This window comes from Triturus cristatus, chromosome 12, assembly GCF_964204655.1.
Source record: "Triturus cristatus chromosome 12, aTriCri1.1, whole genome shotgun sequence".
NCBI classification, from domain to species: Eukaryota; Metazoa; Chordata; class Amphibia; order Caudata; family Salamandridae; genus Triturus; species Triturus cristatus.
The window spans coordinates 663,405,484-663,423,239 of NC_140595.1; the positions used below are offsets into that span (position 1 = coordinate 663,405,484).

Below are 17,756 nucleotides of genomic sequence, written 5' to 3' on the forward strand. Positions count from 1 at the left end.
AGGTGAGCCATCTACAGCTGACCAAGTAGATGACAGACACTGCTCCATCATTCACTGTGCAAGATCGACTCACATGCTAGCATGTTATCATGACTATTAAAAATACAGTCCTTAGATTCTATAATTGTCCTATAACATATGCTCTGTCTATTCAAAACCCCATAGAATTATATCTTGACAGTTCTGACAAAGTCTAGGGGAATCTTATGAATATTTGTAATTAGCACATAGTAAGAATTTCCCAAAAATGAAATGTAGGTCCCTAATTGGGGGAAGACGTGGAATGTGAGATCTTGCCTCAGCTGTTTTTTTTCTTTTTTAGGTACAGTATATTGACACTTCAGTACCTTTTGTGAAGCAAGGTTTCAGATGGGGCTGTAGGGCAGACGAGGTGGCCGAGTGGTTAAGGCAATGGACAGCTAATCCATTGTGCTCTGCACGCGTGGGTTCGAATCCCACCTTCGTCGGAAAGCCATCAGAGTCTCTTTTGATGGCCAGCATTTCTTGTAGTATAATTACACTCTCTTTCAAGACAGAGCCAGGATCCGCTAGATGGGATCATCTGACTGTTCTATTTTAACAAATATGTCAAATAAAGTGAAGTATTTTGTGCGTAATAGAAATTAGATCTTTCATGGAGTTTCCAGAGGATTGCCTTTCACTCACTCCTGGCTTATTAACCAGTTTGGATAAATAGATTGATAAGAAAGCAGCTCTTACTCCTAAAGTTTAGGCCGTCTCAAATGAATGACTGTTAACATATGTCTGCCCCACAGAGACAGATCACTTCTAATAAGTGGGTTCTCTATATGTCACTGATTGCAGACATACTAACTAGAGCTATCGGTATGGTCTTGAATGTGAAAACTCTTATTTTCTCATATGAAAATGTAGTTTTTCATACTTCCAAGAAAAGTGCCTTAAGCATGGTCTTCAATGTGTGCGCGCACGTGGACATTCATATGCAACTACGTTTCCATACAGAGTCTCAAAATCATAGATATATTCATACCTCAGTAAGAATACATGTTGCAATTTACATCCTGCGTGCAGACTGGCCTTGTAGCTCAGTGGCAGAGCACTGGTCTTGTAAACCAGGGGTCATGAGTTCAAGCCTCATCAGGGCCTTTTTACATGAGTCTTTCTGTATGTTGTTTTCAAGTCATTCTTCCCTGGAGTCACACCTTGCTTTAGGATTGCTTATTGCCAAGCTTCCCTTTCCTGCTTTCATATTATCAAGAAAATATCATGAAGATCATTGAATTATAAATTATTGCCTCACCCCTTCCGATCGCCTGACGAACGCCTGACAAACGCCATTCTCACCCTGCCGGGCAAAGCCAAATAAGCCATGCATATTTACAGTTCCTTTGAAAGGCAGAGCGAGGACTAGGACCTCTGTTCCGACTGAATCTGCATCCACAGAAAGGATGTTATAAGGCCCTACTAATTTCACCAAGGAGATGTGAAATTCTTCCCCCATAAAATACTTTTTTTCCCAGATACCCCGGCTCTTACGCAAATGAGGTTACTCCTCAAAACCCCACCCCCACTCACCATAAATATCCTTCTCTCCTGCTGTCCATTCAAATGATACAAGGTATCTTGTACATAGAGAGAAAGGGAGAATAGGCAGACTTGCTTCAAAGATTTGGTGACCTTGGATGGGTGGGTTGAATGAAGAAGTGAACCTGGTTTCTGGGAAAGGAGTATCGAGATGAAGATGAGGAAAAGTGAACATGGACCTCATTCATAGGTTAGAGAAATACATTTAATAGGTTGAATGGTTTTGAAAAGTGAACTTCGAGCAGTAATTGTTGTTTTTTAAATTGCAAAGAAATTAAAAATGAATGTGGGATTGGAGGCACACTCTGAGCAGAAAAGCACCATAAGCTGCTATGGTGCAACTCAAGATGGTGAATAGTACCTTTAATATGATGATGCTCTTCTTTTGCTAGTTTTTTCGAGTCACCTTTTATTGTAAGTAGCTGATACAGCATTTTTTGCAGCTCTTCAGTTTATGGTTATCATGTGAGAACACTGTTTTCATCATATTTATTATTCTACAAATGTATTTTTAAATGCACTGATGTGGTGTTTGCATGAAATGCAAGATGGCACATCATGGAATGTTTAAACTGAGCATCGCGTAGGATATGTGATATTTGGCACCCAGAGGAGTAGGACACGTAGATCCTATAAGAAGTAAAGACTCTCTAGCAAGGGCCGTCCATACTCTGAGTTTAAACTTTACTTTTTGTGAAATGGTTTATGAAAAACAACACGGCTGCTCCAGGTGAGGCTCGAACTCACAACCTCGGCATGGCTCAGTGCAAGTACTGCTGTATAAGTACCGCGCGCTAACCGATTGCGCCACTGGAGCTCTCTCTTTTCACATCTCCCCAGGTGAGCCATCTACAGCTGACCAAGTAGATGACAGACACTGCTCCATCATTCACTGTGCAAGATCGACTCACATGCTAGCATGTTATCATGACTATTAAAAATACAGTCCAAACGGAATAGATTCTATAATTGTCCTATAACATATGCTCTGTCTATTCAAAACCCCATAGAATTATATCTTGACAGTTCTGACAAAGTCTAGGGGAATCTTATGAATATTTGTAATTAGCACATAGTAAGAATTTCCCAAAAATGAAATGTAGGTCCCTAATTGGGGGAAGACGTGGAATGTGAGATCTTGCCTCAGCTGTTTTTTTTCTTTTTTAGGTACAGTATATTGACACTTCAGTACCTTTTGTGAAGCAAGGTTTCAGATGGGGCTGTAGGGCAGACGAGGTGGCCGAGTGGTTAAGGCGATGGACTGCTAATCCGTTGTGCTCTGCACGCGTGGGTTCGAATCCCACCTTCGTCGGAAAGCCATCAGAGTCTCTTTTGATGGCCAGCATTTATTGTAGTATAATTACACTCTCTTTCAAGACAGAGCCAGGATCCGCTAGATGGGATCATCTGACTCTTCCATTTTAACAAATATGTCAAATAAAGTGAAGTATTTTGTGCGTAATAGAAATTAGATCTTTCATGGAGTTTCCAGAGGATTGCCTTTCACTCACTCCTGGCTTATTAACCAGTTTGGATAAATAGATTGATAAGAAAGCAGCTCTTACTCCTAAAGTTTAGGCCGTCTCAAATGAATGACTGTTAACATATGTCTGCCCCACAGAGACAGATCACTTCTAATAAGTGGGTTCTCTATATGTCACTGATTGCAGACATACTAACTAGAGCTATCGGTATGGTCTTGAATGTGAAAACTCTTATTTTCTCATATGAAAATGTAGTTTTTCATACTTCCAAGAAAAGTGCCTTAAGCATGGTCTTCAATGTGTGCGCGCACGTGGACATTCATATGCAACTACGTTTCCATACAGAGTCTCAAAATCATAGATATATTCATACCTCAGTAAGAATACATGTTGCAATTTACATCCTGCGTGCAGACTGGCCTTGTAGCTCAGAGGCAGAGCACTGGTCTTGTAAACCAGGGGTCATGAGTTCAAGCCTCATCAGGGCCTTTTTACATGAGTCTTTCTGTATGTTGTTTTCAAGTCATTCTTCCCTGGAGTCACACCTTGCTTTAGGATTGCTTATTGCCAAGCTTCCCTTTCCTGCTTTCATATTATCAAGAAAATATCATGAAGATCATTGAATTATAAATTATTGCCTCACCCCTTCCGATCGCCTGACGAACGCCTGACAAACGCCATTCTCACCCTGCCGGGCAAAGCCAAATAAGCCATGCATATTTACAGTTCCTTTGAAAGGCAGAGCGAGGACTAGGACCTCTGTTCCGACTGAATCTGCATCCACAGAAAGGATGTTATAAGGCCCTACAAATTTCACCAAGGAGATGTGAAATTCTTCACCCATAAAATACTTTTTTTCCCAGATACCCCGGCTCTTAGGCAAATGAGGTTACTCCTCAAAACCCCACCCCCACTCACCATAAATATCCTTCTCTCCTGCTGTCCATTCAAATGATACAAGGTATCTTGTACATAGAGAGAAAGGGAGAATAGGCAGACTTGCTTCAAAGATTTGGTGACCTTGGATGGGTGGGTTGAATGAAGAAGTGAACCTGGTTTCTGGGAAAGGAGTATCGAGATGAAGATGAGGAAAAGTGAACATGGACCACATTCATAGGTTAGAGAAATACATTTAATAGGTTGAATGGTTTTGAAAAGTGAACTTCGAGCAGTAATTGTTGTTTTTTAAATTGCAACGAAATTAAAAATGAATGTGGGATTGGAGGCACACTCTGAGCAGAAAAGCACCATAAGCTGCTATGGTGCAACTCAAGATGGTGAATAGAACCTTTAATATGATGATGCTCTTCTTTTGCTAGTTTTTTCGATTCACCTTTTATTGTAAGTAGCTGATACAGCATTTTTTGCAGCTCTTCAGTTTATGGTTATCATGTGAGAACACTGTTTTCATCATATTTATTATTCTACAAATGTATTTTTAAATGCACTGATGTGGTGTTTGCATGAAATGCAAGATGGCACATCATGGAATGTTTAAACTGAGCATCGCGTAGGATATGTGATATTTGGCACCCAGAGGAGTAGGACACGTAGATCCTATAAGAAGTAAAGACTCTCTAGCAAGGGCCGTCCATACTCTGAGTTTAAACTTTACTTTTTGTGAAATGGTTTATGAAAAGCAACACGGCTGCTCCAGGTGAGGCTCGAACTCACAACCTCGGCATGGCTCAGTGCAAGTACTGCTGTATAAGTACCGCGCGCTAACCGATTGCGCCACTGGAGCTCTCTCTTTTCACATCTCCCCAGGTGAGCCATCTACAGCTGACCAAGTAGATGACAGACACTGCTCCATCATTCACTGTGCAAGATCGACTCACATGCTAGCATGTTATCATGACTATTAAAAATACAGTCCAAACGGAATAGATTCTATAATTGTCCTATAACATATGCTCTGTCAATTCAAAACCCCATAGAATTATATCTTGACAGTTCTGACAAAGTCTAGGGGAATCTTATGAATATTTGTAATTAGCACATAGTAAGAATTTCCCAAAAATGAAATGTAGGTCCCTAATTGGGGGAAGACGTGGAATGTGAGATCTTGCCTCAGCTGTTTTTTTTCTTTTTTAGGTACAGTATATTGACACTTCAGTACCTTTTGTGAAGCAAGGTTTCAGAGGGGGCTCTAGGGCAGACGAGGTGGCCGAGTGGTTAAGGCGATGGACTGCTAATCCATTGTGCTCTGCACGCGTGGGTTCGAATCCCACCTTCGTCGGAAAGCCATCAGAGTCTCTTTTGATGGCCAGCATTTCTTGTAGTATAATTACACTCTCTTTCAAGACAGAGCCAGGATCCGCTAGATGGGATCATCTGACTGTTCCATTTTAACAAATATGTCAAATAAAGTGAAGTATTTTGTGCGTAATAGAAATTAGATCTTTCATGGAGTTTCCAGAGGATTGCCTTTCACTCACTCCTGGCTTATTAACCAGTTTGGATAAATAGATTGATAAGAAAGCAGCTCTTACTCCTAAAGTTTAGGCCGTCTCAAATGAATGACTGTTAACATATGTCTGCCCCACAGAGACAGATCACTTCTAATAAGTGGGTTCTCTATATGTCACTGATTGCAGACATACTAACTAGAGCTATCGGTATGGTCTTGAATGTGAAAACTCTTATTTTCTCATATGAAAATGTAGTTTTTCATACTTCCAAGAAAAGTGCCTTAAGCATGGTCTTCAATGTGTGCGCGCACGTGGACATTCATATGCAACTACGTTTCCATACAGAGTCTCAAAATCATAGATATATTCATACCTCAGTAAGAATACATGTTGCAATTTACATCCTGCGTGCAGACTGGCCTTGTAGCTCAGTGGCAGAGCACTGGTCTTGTAAACCAGGGGTCATGAGTTCAAGTCATTCTTCCCTGGAGTCACACCTTGTTTTAGGATTGCTTATTGCCAAGCTTCCCTTTCCTGCTTTCATATTATCAAGAAAATATCATGAAGATCATTGAATTATAAATTATTGCCTCACCCCTTCCGATCGCCTGACGAACGCCTGACAAACGCCATTCTCACCCTGCCGGGCAAGCCCTGCCGGGCAAAGCCAAGTAAGCCATGCATATTTACAGTTCCTTTGAAAGGCAGAGCGAGGACTAGGACCTCTGTTCCGACTGAATCTGCATCCACAGAAAGGATGTTATAAGGCCCTACAAATTTCACCAAGGAGATGTGAAATTCTTCCCCCATAAAATTCTTTTTTTCCCAGATACCCCGGCTCTTAGGCAAATGAGGTTACTCCTCAAAACCCCACCCCCACTCACCATAAATATCCTTCTCTCCTGCTGTCCATTCAAATGATACAAGGTATCTTGTACATAGAGAGAAAGGGAGAATAGGCAGACTTGTGCTTCAAAGATTTGGTGACCTTGGATGGGTGGGTTGAATGAAGAAGTGAACCTGGTTTCTGGGAAAGGAGTATCGAGATGAAGATGAGGAAAAGTGAACATGGACCACATTCATAGGTTAGAGAAATACATTTAATAGGTTGAATGGTTTTGAAAAGTGAACTTCGAGCAGTAATTGTTGTTTTTTAAATTGCAAATAAATTAAAAATGAATGTGGGATTGGAGGCACACTCTGAGCAGAAAAGCACCATAAGCTGCTATGGTGCAACTCAAGATGGTGAATAGAACCTTTAATATGATGATGCTCTTCTTTTGCTAGTTTTTTCGAGTCACCTTTTATTGTAAGTAGCTGATACAGCATTTTTTGCAGCTCTTCAGTTTATGGTTATCATGTGAGAACACTGTTTTCATCATATTTATTATTCTACAAATGTATTTTTAAATGCACTGATGTGGTGTTTGCATGAAATGCAAGATGGCACATCATGGAATATTTAAACTGAGCATCGCGTAGGATATGTGATATTTGGCACCCAGAGGAGTAGGACACGTAGATCCTATAAGAAGTAAAGACTCTCTAGCAAGGGCCGTCCATACTCTGAGTTTAAACTTTACTTTTTGTGAAATGGTTTATGAAAACAACATGGCTGCTCCAGGTGAGGCTCGAACTCACAACCTCGGCATGGCTCAGTGCAAGTACTGCTGTATAAGTACCGCGCGCTAACCGATTGCGCCACTGGAGCTCTCTCTTTTCACATCTCCCCAGGTGAGCCATCTACAGCTGACCAAGTAGATGACAGACACTGCTCCATCATTCACTGTGCAAGATCGACTCACATGCTAGCATGTTATCATGACTATTAAAAATACAGTCCTTAGATTCTATAATTGTCCTATAACATATGCTCTGTCTATTCAAAACCCCATAGAATTATATCTTGACAGTTCTGACAAAGTCTAGGGGAATCTTATGAATATTTGTAATTAGCACATAGTAAGAATTTCCCAAAAATGAAATGTAGGTCCCTAATTGGGGGAAGACGTGGAATGTGAGATCTTGCCTCAGCTGTTTTTTTTCTTTTTTAGGTACAGTATATTGACACTTCAGTACCTTTTGTGAAGCAAGGTTTCAGATGGGGCTGTAGGGCAGACGAGGTGGCCGAGTGGTTAAGGCGATGGACAGCTAATCCATTGTGCTCTGCACGCGTGGGTTCGAATCCCACCTTCGTCGGAAAGCCATCAGAGTCTCTTTTGATGGCCAGCATTTCTTGTAGTATAATTACACTCTCTTTCAAGACAGAGCCAGGATCCGCTAGATGGGATCATCTGACTGTTCCATTTTAACAAATATGTCAAATAAAGTGAAGTATTTTGTGCGTAATAGAAATTAGATCTTTCATGGAGTTTCCAGAGGATTGCCTTTCACTCACTCCTGGCTTATTAACCAGTTTGGATAAATAGATTGATAAGAAAGCAGCTCTTACTCCTAAAGTTTAGGCCGTCTCAAATGAATGACTGTTAACATATGTCTGCCCCACAGAGACAGATCACTTCTAATAAGTGGGTTCTCTATATGTCACTGATTGCAGACATACTAACTAGAGCTATCGGTATGGTCTTGAATGTGAAAACTCTTATTTTCTCATATGAAAATGTAGTTTTTCATACTTCCAAGAAAAGTGCCTTAAGCATGGTCTTCAATGTGTGCGCGCACGTGGACATTCATATGCAACTACGTTTCCATACAGAGTCTCAAAATCATAGATATATTCATACCTCAGTAAGAATACATGTTGCAATTTACATCCTGCGTGCAGACTGGCCTTGTAGCTCAGTGGCAGAGCACTGGTCTTGTAAACCAGGGGTCATGAGTTCAAGCCTCATCAGGGCCTTTTTACATGAGTCTTTCTGTATGTTGTTTTCAAGTCATTCTTCCCTGGAGTCACACCTTGCTTTAGGATTGCTTATTGCCAAGCTTCCCTTTCCTGCTTTCATATTATCAAGAAAATATCATGAAGATCATTGAATTATAAATTATTGCCTCACCCCTTCCGATCGCCTGACGAACGCCTGACAAACGCCATTCTCACCCTGCCGGGCAAAGCCAAATAAGCCATGCATATTTACAGTTCCTTTGAAAGGCAGAGCGAGGACTAGGACCTCTGTTCCGACTGAATCTGCATCCACAGAAAGGATGTTATAAGGCCCTACAAATTTCACCAAGGAGATGTGAAATTCTTCCCCCATAAAATACTTTTTTTCCCAGATACCCCGGCTCTTACGCAAATGAGGTTACTCCTCAAAACCCCACCCCCACTCACCATAAATATCCTTCTCTCCTGCTGTCCATTCAAATGATACAAGGTATCTTGTACATAGAGAGAAAGGGAGAATAGGCAGACTTGCTTCAAAGATTTGGTGACCTTGGATGGGTGGGTTGAATGAAGAAGTGAACCTGGTTTCTGGGAAAGGAGTATCGAGATGAAGATGAGGAAAAGTGAACATGGACCTCATTCATAGGTTAGAGAAATACATTTAATAGGTTGAATGGTTTTGAAAAGTGAACTTCGAGCAGTAATTGTTGTTTTTTAAATTGCAAAGAAATTAAAAATGAATGTGGGATTGGAGGCACACTCTGAGCAGAAAAGCACCATAAGCTGCTATGGTGCAACTCAAGATGGTGAATAGTACCTTTAATATGATGATGCTCTTCTTTTGCTAGTTTTTTCGAGTCACCTTTTATTGTAAGTAGCTGATACAGCATTTTTTGCAGCTCTTCAGTTTATGGTTATCATGTGAGAACACTGTTTTCATCATATTTATTATTCTACAAATGTATTTTTAAATGCACTGATGTGGTGTTTGCATGAAATGCAAGATGGCACATCATGGAATGTTTAAACTGAGCATCGCGTAGGATATGTGATATTTGGCACCCAGAGGAGTAGGACACGTAGATCCTATAAGAAGTAAAGACTCTCTAGCAAGGGCCGTCCATACTCTGAGTTTAAACTTTACTTTTTGTGAAATGGTTTATGAAAAACAACACGGCTGCTCCAGGTGAGGCTCGAACTCACAACCTCGGCATGGCTCAGTGCAAGTACTGCTGTATAAGTACCGCGCGCTAACCGATTGCGCCACTGGAGCTCTCTCTTTTCACATCTCCCCAGGTGAGCCATCTACAGCTGACCAAGTAGATGACAGACACTGCTCCATCATTCACTGTGCAAGATCGACTCACATGCTAGCATGTTATCATGACTATTAAAAATACAGTCCAAACGGAATAGATTCTATAATTGTCCTATAACATATGCTCTGTCTATTCAAAACCCCATAGAATTATATCTTGACAGTTCTGACAAAGTCTAGGGGAATCTTATGAATATTTGTAATTAGCACATAGTAAGAATTTCCCAAAAATGAAATGTAGGTCCCTAATTGGGGGAAGACGTGGAATGTGAGATCTTGCCTCAGCTGTTTTTTTTCTTTTTTAGGTACAGTATATTGACACTTCAGTACCTTTTGTGAAGCAAGGTTTCAGATGGGGCTGTAGGGCAGACGAGGTGGCCGAGTGGTTAAGGCGATGGACTGCTAATCCCGTGTGCTCTGCACGCGTGGGTTCGAATCCCACCTTCGTCGGAAAGCCATCAGAGTCTCTTTTGATGGCCAGCATTTCTTGTAGTATAATTACACTCTCTTTCAAGACAGAGCCAGGATCCGCTAGATGGGATCATCTGACTGTTCCATTTTAACAAATATGTCAAATAAAGTGAAGTATTTTGTGCGTAATAGAAATTAGATCTTTCATGGAGTTTCCAGAGGATTGCCTTTCACTCACTCCTGGCTTATTAACCAGTTTGGATAAATAGATTGATAAGAAAGCAGCTCTTACTCCTAAAGTTTAGGCCGTCTCAAATGAATGACTGTTAACATATGTCTGCCCCACAGAGACAGATCACTTCTAATAAGTGGGTTCTCTATATGTCACTGATTGCAGACATACTAACTAGAGCTATCAGTATGGTCTTGAATGGGAAAACTCTTATTTTCTCATATGAAAATGTAGTTTTTCATACTTCCAAGAAAAGTGCCTTAAGCATGGTCTTCAATGTGTGCGCGCACGTGGACATTCATATGCAATTACGTTTCTATACAGAGTCTCAAAATCATAGATATATTCATACCTCAGTAAGAATACATGTTGCAATTTACATCCTGCGTGCAGACTGGCCTTGTAGCTCAGTGGCAGAGCACTGGTCTTGTAAACCAGGGGTCATGAGTTCAAGCCTCATCAGGGCCTTTTTACATGAGTCTTTCTGTATGTTGTTTTCAAGTCATTCTTCCCTGGAGTCACACCTTGCTTTAGGATTGCTTATTGCCAAGCTTCCCTTTCCTGCTTTCATATTATCAAGAAAATATCATGAAGATCATTGAATTATAAATTATTGCCTCACCCCTTCCGATCGCCTGACGAACACCTGACAAACGCCATTCTCACCCTGCCGGGCAAAGCCAAATAAGCCATGCATATTTACAGTTCCTTTGAAAGGCAGAGCGAGGACTAGGACCTCTGTTCCGACTGAATCTGCATCCACAGAAAGGATGTTATAAGGCCCTACAAATTTCACCAAGGAGATGTGAAATTCTTCCCCCATAAAATACTTTTTTTCCCAGATACCCCGGCTCTTAGGCAAATGAGGTTACTCCTCAAAACCCCACCCCCACTCACCATAAATATCCTTCTCTCCTGCTGTCCATTCAAATGATACAAGGTATCTTGTACATAGAGAGAAAGGGAGAATAGGCAGACTTGCTTCAAAGATTTGGTGACCTTGGATGGGTGGGTTGAATGAAGAAGTGAACCTGGTTTCTGGGAAAGGAGTATCGAGATGAAGATGAGGAAAAGTGAACATGGACCACATTCATAGGTTAGAGAAATACATTTAATAGGTTGAATGGTTTTGAAAAGTGAACTTCGAGCAGTAATTGTTGTTTTTTATATTGCAAAGAAATTAAAAATGAATGTGGGATTGGAGGCACACTCTGAGCAGAAAAGCACCATAAGCTGCTATGGTGCAACTCAAGATGGTCAATAGAACCTTTAATATGATGATGCTCTTCTTTTGCTAGTTTTTTCGAGTCACCTTTTATTGTAAGTAGCTGATACAGCATTTTTTGCAGCTCTTCAGTTTATGGTTATCATGTGAGAACACTGTTTTCATCATTTTTATTATTCTACAAATGTATTTTTAAATGCACTGATGTGGTGTTTGCATGAAATGCAAGATGGCACATCATGGAATGTTTAAACTGAGCATCGCGTAGGATATGTGATATTTGGCACCCAGAGGAGTAGGACACGTAGATCCTATAAGAAGTAAAGACTCTCTAGCAAGGGCCGTCCATACTCTGAGTTTAAACTTTACTTTTTGTGAAATGGTTTATGAAAAACAACACGGCTGCTCCAGGTGAGGCTCGAACTCACAACCTCGGCATGGCTCAGTGCAAGTACTGCTGTATAAGTACCGCGCGCTAACCCATTGCGCCACTGGAGCTCTCTCTTTTCACATCTCCCCAGGTGAGCCATCTACAGCTGACCAAGTAGATGACAGACACTGCTCCATCATTCACTGTGCAAGATCGACTCACATGCTAGCATGTTATCATGACTATTAAAAATACAGTTCAAACGGAATAGATTCTATAATTGTCCTATAACATATGCTCTGTCTATTCAAAACCCCATAGAATTATATCTTGACAGTTCTGACAAAGTCTAGGGGAATCTTATGAATATTTGTAATTAGCACATAGTAAGAATTTCCCAAAAATGAAATGTCGGTCCCTAATTGGGGGAAGACGTGGAATGTGAGATCTTGCCTCAGCTGTTTTTTTTCTTTTTTAGGTACAGTATATTGACACTTCAGTACCTTTTGTGAAGCAAGGTTTCAGATGGAGCTGTAGGGCAGACGAGGTGGCCGAGTGGTTAAGGCGATGGACTGCTAATCCATTGTGCTCTGCACGCGTGGGTTCGAATCCCACCTTCGTCGGAAAGCCATCAGAGTCTCTTTTGATGGCCAGCATTTCTTGTAGTATAATTACACTCTCTTTCAAGACAGAGCCAGGATCCGCTAGATGGGATCATCTGACTGTTCCATTTTAACAAATATGTCAAATAAAGTGAAGTATTTTGTGCGTAATAGAAATTAGATCTTTCATGGAGTTTCCAGAGGATTGCCTTTCACTCACTCCTGGCTTATTAACCAGTTTGGATAAATAGATTGATAAGAAAGCAGCTCTTACTCCTAAAGTTTAGGCCGTCTCAAATGAATGACTGTTAACATATGTCTGCCCCACAGAGACAGATCACTTCTAATAAGTGGGTTCTCTATATGTCACTGATTGCAGACATACTAACTAGAGCTATCGGTATGGTCTTGAATGTGAAAACTCTTATTTTCTCATATGAAAATGTAGTTTTTCATACTTCCAAGAAAAGTGCCTTAAGCATGGTCTTCAATGTGTGCGCGCACGTGGACATTCATATGCAACTACGTTTCCATACAGAGTCTCAAAATCATAGATATATTCATACCTCAGTAAGAATACATGTTGCAATTTACATCCTGCGTGCAGACTGGCCTTGTAGCTCAGAGGCAGAGCACTGGTCTTGTAAACCAGGGGTCATGAGTTCAAGCCTCATCAGGGCCTTTTTACATGAGTCTTTCTGTATGTTGTTTTCAAGTCATTCTTCCCTGGAGTCACACCTTGCTTTAGGATTGCTTATTGCCAAGCTTCCCTTTCCTGCTTTCATATTATCAAGAAAATATCATGAAGATCATTGAATTATAAATTATTGCCTCACCCCTTCCGATCGCCTGACGAACGCCATTCTCACCCTGCCGGGCAAGCCCTGCCGGGCAAAGCCAAATAAGCCATGCATATTTACAGTTCCTTTGAAAGGCAGAGCGAGGACTAGGACCTCTGTTCCGACTGAATCTGCATCCACAGAAAGGATGTTATAAGGCCCTACAAATTTCACCAAGGAGATGTGAAATTCTTCACCCATAAAATACTTTTTTTCCCAGATACCCCGGCTCTTAGGCAAATGAGGTTACTCCTCAAAACCCCACCCCCACTCACCATAAATATCCTTCTCTCCTGCTGTCCATTCAAATGATACAAGGTATCTTGTACATAGAGAGAAAGGGAGAATAGGCAGACTTGCTTCAAAGATTTGGTGACCTTGGATGGGTGGGTTGAATGAAGAAGTGAACCTGGTTTCTGGGAAAGGAGTATCGAGATGAAGATGAGGAAAAGTGAACATGGACCACATTCATAGGTTAGAGAAATACATTTAATAGGTTGAATGGTTTTGAATAGTGAACTTCGAGCAGTAATAGTTGTTTTTTAAATTGCAAAGAAATTAAAAATGAATGTGGGATTGGAGGCACACTCTGAGCAGAAAAGCACCATAAGCTGCTATGGTGCAACTCAAGATGGTGAATAGAACCTTTAATATGATGATGCTCTTCTTTTGCTAGTTTTTTCGATTCACCTTTTATTGTAAGTAGCTGATACAGCATTTTTTGCAGCTCTTCAGTTTATGGTTATCATGTGAGAACACTGTTTTCATCATATTTATTATTCTACAAATGTATTTTTAAATGCACTGATGTGGTGTTTGCATGAAATGCAAGATGGCACATCATGGAATGTTTAAACTGAGCATCGCGTAGGATATGTGATATTTGGCACCCAGAGGAGTAGGACACGTAGATCCTATAAGAAGTAAAGACTCTCTAGCAAGGGCCGTCCATACTCTGAGTTTAAACTTTACTTTTTGTGAAATGGTTTATGAAAAGCAACACGGCTGCTCCAGGTGGGGCTCGAACTCACAACCTCGGCATGGCTCAGTGCAAGTACTGCTGTATAAGTACCGCGCGCTAACCGATTGCGCCACTGGAGCTCTCTCTTTTCACATCTCCCCAGGTGAGCCATCTACAGCTGACCAAGTAGATGACAGACACTGCTCCATCATTCACTGTGCAAGATCGACTCACATGCTAGCATGTTATCATGACTATTAAAAATACAGTCCAAACGGAATAGATTCTATAATTGTCCTATAACATATGCTCTGTCTATTCAAAACCCCATAGAATTATATCTTGACAGTTCTGACAAAGTCTAGGGGAATCTTATGAATATTTGTAATTAGCACATAGTAAGAATTTCCCAAAAATGAAATGTAGGTCCCTAATTGGGGGAAGACGTGGAATGTGAGATCTTGCCTCAGCTGTTTTTTTTCTTTTTTAGGTACAGTATATTGACACTTCAGTACCTTTTGTGAAACAAGGTTTCAGATGGGGCTGTAGGGCAGACGAGGTGGCCGAGTGGTTAAGGCGATGGACTGCTAATCCATTGTGCTCTGCACGCGTGGGTTCGAATCCCACCTTCGTCGGAAAGCCATCAGAGTCTCTTTTGATGGCCAGCATTTCTTGTAGTATAATTACACTCTCTTTCAAGACAGAGCCAGGATCCGCTAGATGGGATCATCTGACTGTTCCATTTTAACAAATATGTCAAATAAAGTGAAGTATTTTGTGCGTAATAGAAATTAGATCTTTCATGGAGTTTCCAGAGGATTGCCTTTCACTCACTCCTGGCTTATTAACCAGTTTGGATAAATAGATTGATAAGAAAGCAGCTCTTACTCCTAAAGTTTAGGCCGTCTCAAATGAATGACTGTTAACATATGTCTGCCCCACAGAGACAGATCACTTCTAATAAGTGGGTTCTCTATATGTCACTGATTGCAGACATACTAACTAGAGCTATCGGTATGGTCTTGAATGTGAAAACTCTTATTTTCTCATATGAAAATGTAGTTTTTCATACTTCCAAGAAAAGTGCCTTAAGCATGGTCTTCAATGTGTGCGCGCACGTGGACATTCATATGCAACTACGTTTCCATACAGAGTCTCAAAATCATAGATATATTCATACCTCAGTAAGAATACATGTTGCAATTTACATCCTGCGTGCAGACTGGCCTTGTAGCTCAGTGGCAGAGCACTGGTCTTGTAAACCAGGGGTCATGAGTTCAAGCCTCATCAGGGCCTTTTTACATGAGTCTTTCTGTATGTTGTTTTCAAGTCATTCTTCCCTGGAGTCACACCTTGCTTTAGGATTGCTTATTGCCAAGCTTCCCTTTCCTGCTTTCATATTATCAAGAAAATATCATGAAGATCATTGAATTATAAATTATTGCCTCACCCCTTCCGATCGCCTGACGAACGCCTGACAAACGCCATTCTCACCCTGCCGGGCAAAGCCAAATAAGCCATGCATATTTACAGTTCCTTTGAAAGGCAGAACGAGGACTAGGACCTATGTTCCGACTGAATCTGCATCCACAGAAAGGATGTTATAAGGCCCTACAAATTTCACCAAGGAGATGTGAAATTCTTCCCCCATAAAATACTTTTTTTCCCAGATACCCCGGCTCTTAGGCAAATGAGGTTACTCCTCAAAACCCCACCCCCACTCACCATAAATATCCTTCTCTCCTGCTGTCCATTCAAATGATACAAGGTATCTTGTACATAGAGAGAAAGGGAGAATAGGCAGACTTGCTTCAAAGATTTGGTGACCTTGGATGGGTGGGTTGAATGAAGAAGTGAACCTGGTTTCTGGGAAAGGAGTATCGAGATGAAGATTGTGGAAATATGGATTTTTCTGATCAGTTATGTCCCCTATCTTGGACCCCAACGGTTTCATGTATGAATCACAAGTACATGTATGTGCCCTCCAGTTCCAGTTATGAAGACGCAAACACATGTGCGTCCACCGTCAACATGTCCTCTTTCAGATCCGCCATGAATAGGCCGGATATTCCATTCCTAAGTACGAAAGGCCACCGGCTTTATATGGTTCACTTATGCCATTTTACAGTCCAGGCAAGTAGGCCCTGATTCTGTCATCAAGCTCTTCTTGCCTTCTGCTTCTGAAAGCTCCAGTCTGAGCCTGCATCTGTGACCATGAACTTTGTCTCATTCCCTGCGCGGCCCACGAAGGCTGACATCAGCCTGTTGCCTGCCAAAAACTGTATTTCACCTTCGAAATTATCTGCTTCGTTCCCTGCCCAATGCATTCCTGTCTAGTAGTTTAAGTAAACATTCTTCCAGCTACCGAGCAAAGGCCCGGCTTCTCTGTCTTTATGCAAGTAATTCATAGCCCTATTATTATGGAAGATTTCTGCCCTCGCATCTAGTGTAGACACTTAGACGCTTGTACACGCACTAACAGTCAGTATAGTCAGTATAGAATAAGATTCTACTCTAAGAGACCTCTCTTTTGGATAACATAGTTCTTTAAACATAGGATGTTAGATATGATTTGGGATTAGGTTGACTTGACCCTCCAGACTTCTGTCGCCACATGTAGAGCTAAATGTCAAGTCCCCTTCACCCCCTAGTTGCACGTCAATGACACGTCATGCTGCTGCGCGCGCATTTCTGCCAAGTATTTCTGCTGACATTGCGCAATTCTTTCATGGAACCACCCTATTATGACATCACATCTGATGACGTTCTTTAATCACACCCAGTTACGCCTACTTTTGCTACGCACGTATATCTTATCTACACTATCAATTGTTACGCCTCTTGCATTTGCTTCACTGTAATGCCTATTGTATAAAAGTAATTAATTATCAATAAAGTATGTACTTCACTTCCTGAACCTTCGTGGTGATGGAACTTGGAGCAACCGATTCGAATCGACCATTGGAATAAAGCCCATTCCGAACCTCTAATACCACGGATTCTGCCTCTTATTTACTGAGCTATTTTTATTATGTTTCTGTATCAAATTAAGTCCCGGTAATTAAATTATTTACCACATGAATGGCGCCCGAACAGGGACACTTTCTCATCTCACGCGCCGGTGGTGCGTTGCAGGCCCGGTCTCCTGCCACAGCTGGACGGACAATAACGCGTACCAGCAGGATTTCCTGTATCTCCCTCCGGTCAAGCGGGGGCGACTGAGGCTGCGATCAACACCCAGACGAGGCGGTGAGAAGTGCGAAGTATCCCCACCAGAGCCTAGCTGAGAGAGCAAGATCCGAGGTATACAGAGGCCCACCAGGTGTCCGAAGTGCCCGAGTCGAGTCCAGTCCGGTTCAAGTTCAGTTCAGTTCCGAGGCCTTCCGTTTCCGAGCTACCCGGTGAGTACCATTACTGGGGAGGCGTTCTGACGTGCACATAGGTTGTGCCGGTCAAGACGGGTTTGGGTACACAAATCCGGTCTGCACTGTTTCA

General features: G+C 41.5%; 13 non-coding genes across 13 annotated transcripts; 7 read left to right on the forward strand and 6 right to left on the reverse strand.

Annotated features, from left to right (window-relative positions):
* Nucleotides 1-1,056: 1,056 nt before the first annotated feature.
* On the forward strand, nt 1,057-1,128 carry TRNAT-UGU (transfer RNA threonine (anticodon UGU)). The gene has a single exon. It is a non-coding gene; the product is annotated as a tRNA-Thr (tRNA).
* A 1,160-nt stretch (nt 1,129-2,288) lies between these two features.
* TRNAI-UAU (transfer RNA isoleucine (anticodon UAU)) lies at nt 2,289-2,383 on the reverse strand. The gene is made up of 2 exons: nt 2,346-2,383; nt 2,289-2,324 (listed from the first exon to the last, which is right to left on the reverse strand). It is a non-coding gene; the product is annotated as a tRNA-Ile (tRNA).
* Nucleotides 2,384-4,699: 2,316 nt separating this feature from the next.
* TRNAI-UAU (transfer RNA isoleucine (anticodon UAU)) lies at nt 4,700-4,794 on the reverse strand. The gene is made up of 2 exons: nt 4,757-4,794; nt 4,700-4,735 (listed from the first exon to the last, which is right to left on the reverse strand). It is a non-coding gene; the product is annotated as a tRNA-Ile (tRNA).
* A 413-nt stretch (nt 4,795-5,207) lies between these two features.
* On the forward strand, nt 5,208-5,289 carry TRNAS-GCU (transfer RNA serine (anticodon GCU)). Its single transcript has one exon. It is a non-coding gene; the product is annotated as a tRNA-Ser (tRNA).
* A 1,788-nt stretch (nt 5,290-7,077) lies between these two features.
* On the reverse strand, nt 7,078-7,172 carry TRNAI-UAU (transfer RNA isoleucine (anticodon UAU)). Its single transcript has 2 exons — nt 7,135-7,172; nt 7,078-7,113 (listed from the first exon to the last, which is right to left on the reverse strand). It is a non-coding gene; the product is annotated as a tRNA-Ile (tRNA).
* Nucleotides 7,173-8,249: 1,077 nt separating this feature from the next.
* TRNAT-UGU (transfer RNA threonine (anticodon UGU)) lies at nt 8,250-8,321 on the forward strand. Its single transcript has one exon. It is a non-coding gene; the product is annotated as a tRNA-Thr (tRNA).
* Nucleotides 8,322-9,481: 1,160 nt separating this feature from the next.
* Nucleotides 9,482-9,576, reverse strand: TRNAI-UAU (transfer RNA isoleucine (anticodon UAU)). The gene is made up of 2 exons: nt 9,539-9,576; nt 9,482-9,517 (listed from the first exon to the last, which is right to left on the reverse strand). It is a non-coding gene; the product is annotated as a tRNA-Ile (tRNA).
* Nucleotides 9,577-10,660: 1,084 nt separating this feature from the next.
* Nucleotides 10,661-10,732, forward strand: TRNAT-UGU (transfer RNA threonine (anticodon UGU)). Its single transcript has one exon. It is a non-coding gene; the product is annotated as a tRNA-Thr (tRNA).
* Nucleotides 10,733-11,892: 1,160 nt separating this feature from the next.
* On the reverse strand, nt 11,893-11,987 carry TRNAI-UAU (transfer RNA isoleucine (anticodon UAU)). Its single transcript has 2 exons — nt 11,950-11,987; nt 11,893-11,928 (listed from the first exon to the last, which is right to left on the reverse strand). It is a non-coding gene; the product is annotated as a tRNA-Ile (tRNA).
* Nucleotides 11,988-12,400: 413 nt separating this feature from the next.
* On the forward strand, nt 12,401-12,482 carry TRNAS-GCU (transfer RNA serine (anticodon GCU)). Its single transcript has one exon. It is a non-coding gene; the product is annotated as a tRNA-Ser (tRNA).
* A 1,824-nt stretch (nt 12,483-14,306) lies between these two features.
* TRNAI-UAU (transfer RNA isoleucine (anticodon UAU)) lies at nt 14,307-14,401 on the reverse strand. The gene is made up of 2 exons: nt 14,364-14,401; nt 14,307-14,342 (listed from the first exon to the last, which is right to left on the reverse strand). It is a non-coding gene; the product is annotated as a tRNA-Ile (tRNA).
* A 413-nt stretch (nt 14,402-14,814) lies between these two features.
* TRNAS-GCU (transfer RNA serine (anticodon GCU)) lies at nt 14,815-14,896 on the forward strand. Its single transcript has one exon. It is a non-coding gene; the product is annotated as a tRNA-Ser (tRNA).
* Nucleotides 14,897-15,485: 589 nt separating this feature from the next.
* On the forward strand, nt 15,486-15,557 carry TRNAT-UGU (transfer RNA threonine (anticodon UGU)). The gene has a single exon. It is a non-coding gene; the product is annotated as a tRNA-Thr (tRNA).
* The last annotated feature ends 2,199 nt before the right edge of the window (nt 15,558-17,756 follow it).